Source organism: Accipiter gentilis, unplaced genomic scaffold (genome assembly GCF_929443795.1).
Source record: "Accipiter gentilis unplaced genomic scaffold, bAccGen1.1, whole genome shotgun sequence".
NCBI lineage: Eukaryota > Metazoa > Chordata > Aves > Accipitriformes > Accipitridae > Astur > Astur gentilis.
The window spans coordinates 5,394,238-5,400,796 of record NW_026060868.1 but is presented as its reverse complement, the minus strand read 5'-3'; positions in this window follow the sequence as shown (position 1 = coordinate 5,400,796).

Sequence of the window (6,559 nt, the reverse complement as noted above, 5' to 3'; positions counted from 1 at the left end):
GAGCCATGAGATGGTCCTCCTCTGGGCAAGCCCGCATCGTGAATCCTGTTGTGCCTGTGAATAGGCTGCAGGGGGACGGTGAAGACCAGCAACAGCTTTCAGGGCTGCCACCTTCCGTGTGGGACAAGGAGCCGGACGTGTGCCTTTTCGGAATCAGGCTCTGCCGAGGACGAGAGCCATGAGATGTTCCTCCTCGGGACAAGCCCGGGTCCCAGATCCTGTTGTGCCTGTGAATAGGCTGCAGGGGGACGGTGAAGACCAGCAACATCCTTCAGGGGTGCCACCTTCCGTGTGGGACAAGGTGCCGGACGTGTGCCTTTTCGGAAACAGGCCCTGTCGAGGACGAGAGCAATGAGATGTTCCTCCTCTGGGCAAGCCCGGGTCCCAGATCCTGTTGTGCCTGTGAATAGGCTGCAGGGGGACGGTGAAGACCAGCAACAGCTTTCAGGGCTGCCACCTTCCTTGTGGGACAAGGAGCCGGACGTGTGCCTTTCCGGAATCAGGCTTTGCCGAGGACGAGAGCCATGAGATGTTCCTCCTCTGGGCAAGCCCGGGTCCCAGATACTGTTGTACCTGTGAATAAGCTGCAGGGGGACGGTGAAGACCAGCAACAGCTTTCAGGGCTGCCACCTTCCGTGTGGGACAAGGAGCCGGACGTGCTCCTTTTCGGAAACAGGCTCTGCCGAGGACGAGAGCCATGAGATGTTCCTCCTCTGGGCAAGCCCGGGTCCCAAATCCTGTTGTGCCTGTGAATAGGCTGCAGGGGGACGGTGAAGACCAGCAACATCTTTCCGGCCTGCCACCTTCCATGTGGGAAAAGGAGCCGGACGTGTGACTTTTCAGAAATAGGCTCTGCCGAGGACGAGAGCCATGATATGTTCCTCCTCTGGGCAAGCCCGGGTGCTGAATCCTGTTGTACCTTTGAATAGGCTGCAGGGGGACGGTGAAGACCAGCAACAGCTTTCAGGGGTGCCAACTTCCATGTGGGACAAGGAGCCGGACGTGTGCCTTTTCGGAAAGAGGCCCTGCCGAGGACGAGAGCCATGAGATGTTCCACCTCGGGGTAAGCCCGGGTCCCAGATCCTGTTGTGCCTGTGAATAGGCTGCAGGGGGACGGTGAAGACCAGCAACATCTTTTAGGGCTGCCACCTTCCGTGTGGGACAAGGAGCCGGACGTGTGCCTTTTCGGGAAGAGGCTCTGCCGAGGACAAGAGCCATGAGATGTTCCTCCTCTGGGCGTGCCCGGGTCCTGAATACTGTTGTGCCTTTGAATAGGCTGCAGGGGGACGGTGAAGACCAGCAACATCTTTCCGGCCTGCCACCTTCCTTGTGGGACAAGGAGCCGGACGTGTGCCTTTTCGGAAAGAGGCCCTGCCGAGGACGAGAGCCATGAGATGTTCCTCCTCTGGGCATGCCCGGGTCCTAAATCCTGTTGTGCCTGTGAATAGGCTGCAGGGGGACGGTGAAGACCAGCAACAGCTTTCAGGGCTGCCACCTTCCTTGTGGGACAAGGAGCCGGACGTGTGCCTTTCCGGAATCAGGCTCTGCCGAGGACGAGAGCCATGAGATGTTCCTCCTCTGGGCAAGCCCGGGTCCCAGATCCTGTTGTGCCTGTGAATAGGCTGCAGGGGGACGGTGAAGACCAGCAACAGCTTTCAGGGCTGCCACCTTCCGTGTGGGACACGGAGCCGGACGTGTGCCTTTCCAGAATCAGGCTCTGCCGAGGACGAGAGCCATGAGATGTTCCTCCTCTGGGCAAGCCCGGGTCCTGAATCCTGTTGTACCTGTGAATAGGCTGCAGGGGGACGGTGAAGACCAGCAACAGCTTTCAGGGCTGCCACCTTCCGTGTGGGACAAGGAGCCGGACGTGTGCCTTTTTGGAAACAGGCTCTGCCGAGGACGGGAGACTAACCCTGACCCTAACCCTAACTCTAACCCCTAACCCTAACCCTAAGCCCATCCCTAACGACCCTAACCCTAACCCTAACCCTAAGCCCTTAACACTAACCCTAACCCTAAACCCTAACCCTAACCCTAACTGTAACCCTAACCCTAACCCTAACCCTAACCCTAACCCTAACCCTAACCCTGATGGCCCTAACCCTAACCCTAACCCTGACCCTAACCCTAACCCTAACCCTAACCCTAACCGAACCCTAACCCTAACCCTAACCCTAATCCCAACCCTAACCCTAACCTAACCCTAACCCTAACCCTAAGCCTAACCCCTAACTGTAAACCTTTTCTCACAAGGTGCAGGATGTGTGCCGTTTCCGAAACAGGTTCTGCCGAGGACGAGAGCCATGAGATTTTCCTCCTGTGGGCAATCCCGTATCCCAGATCCTGTTGTGCCTGTGAATAGGCTGCAGGGGGACGGTGAAGACCAGCAACAGCTTTCAGGGCTGCCACCTTCCGTGTGGGACAAGGAGCCGGATGTGTGTCTTTTCGGAAACAGGCCCTGCCGAGGATGAGAGCCATGAGATGGTCCTCCTCTGGGCAAGCCCGCATCGTGAATCCTGTTATGCCTGTGAATAGGCTGCAGGGGGACGGTGAAGACCAGCAACAGCTTTCAGGGCTGCCACCTTCCGTGTGGGACAAGGAGCCGGACGTGTGCCTTTTCGGAATCAGGCTCTGCCGAGGACGAGAGCCATGAGATGTTCCTCCTCGGGACAAGCCCGGGTCCCAGATCCTGTTGTGCCTGTGAATAGGCTGCAGGGGGACGGTGAAGACCAGCAACATCCTTCAGGGGTGCCAACTTCCGTGTGGGACAAGGTGCCGGACGTGTGCCTTTTCGGAAACAGGCCCTGTCGAGGACGAGAGCAATGAGATGTTCCTCCTCTGGGCAAGCCCGGGTCCCAGATCCTGTTGTGCCTGTGAATAGGCTGCAGGGGGACGGTGAAGACCAGCAACAGCTTTCAGGGCTGCCACCTTCCGTGTGGGACAAGGAGCCGGACGTGTGCCTTTCCGGAATCAGGCTTTGCCGAGGACGAGAGCCATGAGATGTTCCTCCTCTGGGCAAGCCCGGGTCCCAGATCCTGTTGTACCTGTGAATAAGCTGCAGGGGGACGGTGAAGACCAGCAACAGCTTTCAGGGCTGCCACCTTCCGTGTGGGACAAGGAGCCGGACGTGCTCCTTTCCAGAATCAGACTCTGCCGAGGACGAGAGCCATGAGATGTTCCTCCTCGGGACAAGCCCGGGTCCCAGATCCTGTTGTGCCTGTGAATAGGCTGCAGGGGGACGGTGAAGACCAGCAACATCCTTCAGGGCTGCCAACTTCCGTGTGGGACAAGGTGCCGGACGTGTGCCTTTTCGGAAACAGGCCCTGTCGAGGACGAGAGCAATGAGATGTTCCTCCTCTGGGCAAGCCCGGGTCCCAGATCCTGTTGTGCCTGTGAATAGGCTGCAGGGGGACGGTGAAGACCAGCAACAGCTTTCAGGGCTGCCACCTTCCGTGTGGGACAAGGAGCCGGACGTGTGCCTTTCCGGAATCAGGCTTTGCCGAGGACGAGAGCCATGAGATGTTCCTCCTCTGGGCAAGCCCGGGTCCCAGATCCTGTTGTACCTGAGAATAAGCTGCAGGGGGACGGTGAAGACCAGCAACATCTTTCCGGCCTGCCACCTTCCATGTGGGAAAAGGAGCCGGACGTGTGACTTTTCAGAAATAGGCTCTGCCGAGGACGAGAGCCATGATATGTTCCTCCTCTGGGCAAGCCCGGGTCCGGAATCCTGTTGTACCTTTGAATAGGCTGCAGGGGGACGGTGAAGACCAGCAACAGCTTTCAGGGGTGCCACCTTCCATGTGGGACAAGGAGCCGGACGTGTGCCTTTTCGGAAAGAGGCCCTGCCGAGGACGAGAGCCATGAGATGATCCTCCTCGGGGCAAGCCCGGGTCCCAGATCCTGTTGTGCCTGTGAATACGCTGCAGGGGGACGGTGAAGACCAGCAACAGCTTTCAGGGCTGCCACCTTCCGTGTGGGACAAGGAGCCGGACGTGTGCCTTTTCGAAAAGAGGCCCCGCCGAGGACGAGAGCCACGAGCTGGTCCTCCTCTGGGCAAGCCCGGGTCCCAGATCCTGTTGTGCCTGTGAATAGGCTGCAGGGGGACGGTGAAGACCAGCAACATCTTTCAGGGCTGCCACCTTCCTTGTGGGACAAGGAGCCGGACGTGTGCCTTTTCGGGAAGAGGCTCTGCCGAGGACAAGAGCCATGATATGTTCCTCCTCTGGGCGTGCCCAGGTCCTGAATACTGTTGTGCCTTTGAATAGGCTGCAGGGGGACGGTGAAGACCAGCAACATCTTTCCGGCCTGCCACCTTCCTTGTGGGACAAGGAGACGGACGTGTGCCTTTTCGGAAATAGGCTCTGCCGAGGACGAGAGCCATGAGATGTTCCTCTTCTGGGCAAGCCCGGGTCCCAGATCGTGTTGTGCCTGTGAATAGGCTGCAGGGGGACGGTGAAGACCAGCAGCATCTTTTAGGGCTGCCACCTTCCGTGTGGGACAAGGAGCCGGACGTGTGCCTTTTCGGGAAGAGGCTCTGACGAGGAAGAGAACCATGAGATGTTCCTCCTCTGGGCATGCCCGGGTCCTGAATCCTGTTGTGCCTGTGAATAGGCTGCAGGGGGACGGTGAAGACCAGCAACAGCTTTCCGGCCTGCCACCTTCCGTGTGGGACAAGGAGCCGGACGTGTGCCTTTCCGGAATCAGGCTCTGCCGAGGACGAGAGCCATGAGATGTTCCTCCTCTGGGCAAGCCCGTAAACCAGATCCTGTTGTGCCTGTGAATAGGCTGCAGGGGGACGGTGAAGACCAGCAACAGCTTTCAGGGCTGCCACCTTCCGTGTGGGACACGGAGCCGGTAGTGTGCCTTTCCAGAATCAGGCTCTGCCGAGGACGAGAGCCATGAGATGTTCCTCGTCTGGGCAAGCCCGGGTCCTGAATCCTGTTGTACCTGTGAATAGGCTGCAGGGCGACGGTGAAGACCAGCAACAGCTTTCAGGGCTGCCACCTTCCGTGTGGGACAAGGAGCCGGACGTGTGCCTTTTTGGAAACAGGCTCTGCCGAGGACGAGAGACTAACCCTGACCCTAACCCTGACCCTAACCACTAACCCTAACCCTAAGCCCATCCGTAACGACCCTAACCCTAACCCTAACCCTAAGCCCTTAACACTAACCCTAACCCTAAACCCTAACCCTAACCCTAACTGTAACCCTAACCCTAACCCTAACCCTAACCCTAACCCTAACCCTAATGGCCCTAACCCTAACCCTAACCCTGACCCTAACCCTAACCCTAACCCTAACCCTAACCGAACCCTAACCCTAACCCTAACCCTAATCCCAACCCTAACCCTAACCTAACCCTAACCCCTAACCCTAAGCCTAACCCCTAACTGTAAACCTTTTCTCACAAGGTGCAGGATGTGTGCCGTTTCCGAAACAGGTTCTGCCGAGGACGAGAGCCATGAGATATTCCTCCTGTGGGCAATCCCGTATCCCAGATCCTGTTGTGCCTGTGAATAGGCTGCAGGGGGACGGTGAAGACCAGCAACAGCTTTCAGGGCTGCCACCTTCCGTGTGGGACAAGGAGCCGGACGTGTGCCTTTTCGGAAAGAGGCCCTGCCGAGGACGAGAGCCATGAGATGTTCCTCCTCGGGGCAAGCCCGGGTCCCAGATCCTGTTGTGCCTGTGAATAGGCTGCAGGGGGACGGTGAAGTCCAGCAACATCTTTCAGGGCTGCCACCTTCCTTGTGGGACAAGGAGCCGGACGTGTGCCTTTTCGGGAAGAGGCTCTGCCGAGGACAAGAGCCATGATATGTTCCTCCTCTGGTCGTGCCCGGGTCCTGAATACTGTTGTGCCTTTGAATAGGCTGCAGGGGGACGGTGAAGACCAGCAACATCTTTTAGGGCTGCCACCTTCCGTGTGGGACAAGGAGCCGGACGTGTGCCTTTTCGGAAATAGGCTCTGCCGAGGACGAGAGCCATGAGATGTTCCTCCTCTGGGCAAGCCCGGGTCCCAGATCCTGTTGTGCCTGTGAATAGGCTGCAGGGGGACGGTGAAGACCAGCAACATCTTTTAGGGCTGCCACCTTCCGTGTGGGACAAGGAGCCGGACGTGTGCCTTTTCGGGAAGAGGCTCTGACGAGGAAGAGAACCATGAGATGTTCCTCCTCTGGGCATGCCCGGGTCCTGAATCCTGTTGTGCCTGTGAATAGGCTGCAGGGGGACGGTGAAGACCAGCAACAGCTTTCAGGGCTGCCACCTTCCTTGTGGGACAAGGAGCCGGACGTGTGCCTTTTCGGAATCGGGCTCTGCCGAGGAAGAGAGCCATCAGATGTTCCTCCTCTGGGCATGCCCGGGTCCTGAATCCTGTTGTGCCTGTGAATAGGCTGCAGGGGGACGGTGAAGACCAGCAACAGCTTTCCGGCCTGCCACCTTCCGTGTGGGACAAGGAGCCGGACGTGTGCCTTTCCGGAATCAGGCTCTGCCGAGGACGAGAGCCATGAGATGTTCCTCCTCTGGGCAAGCCCGGGTCCCAGATCCTGTTGTGCCTGTGAATAGG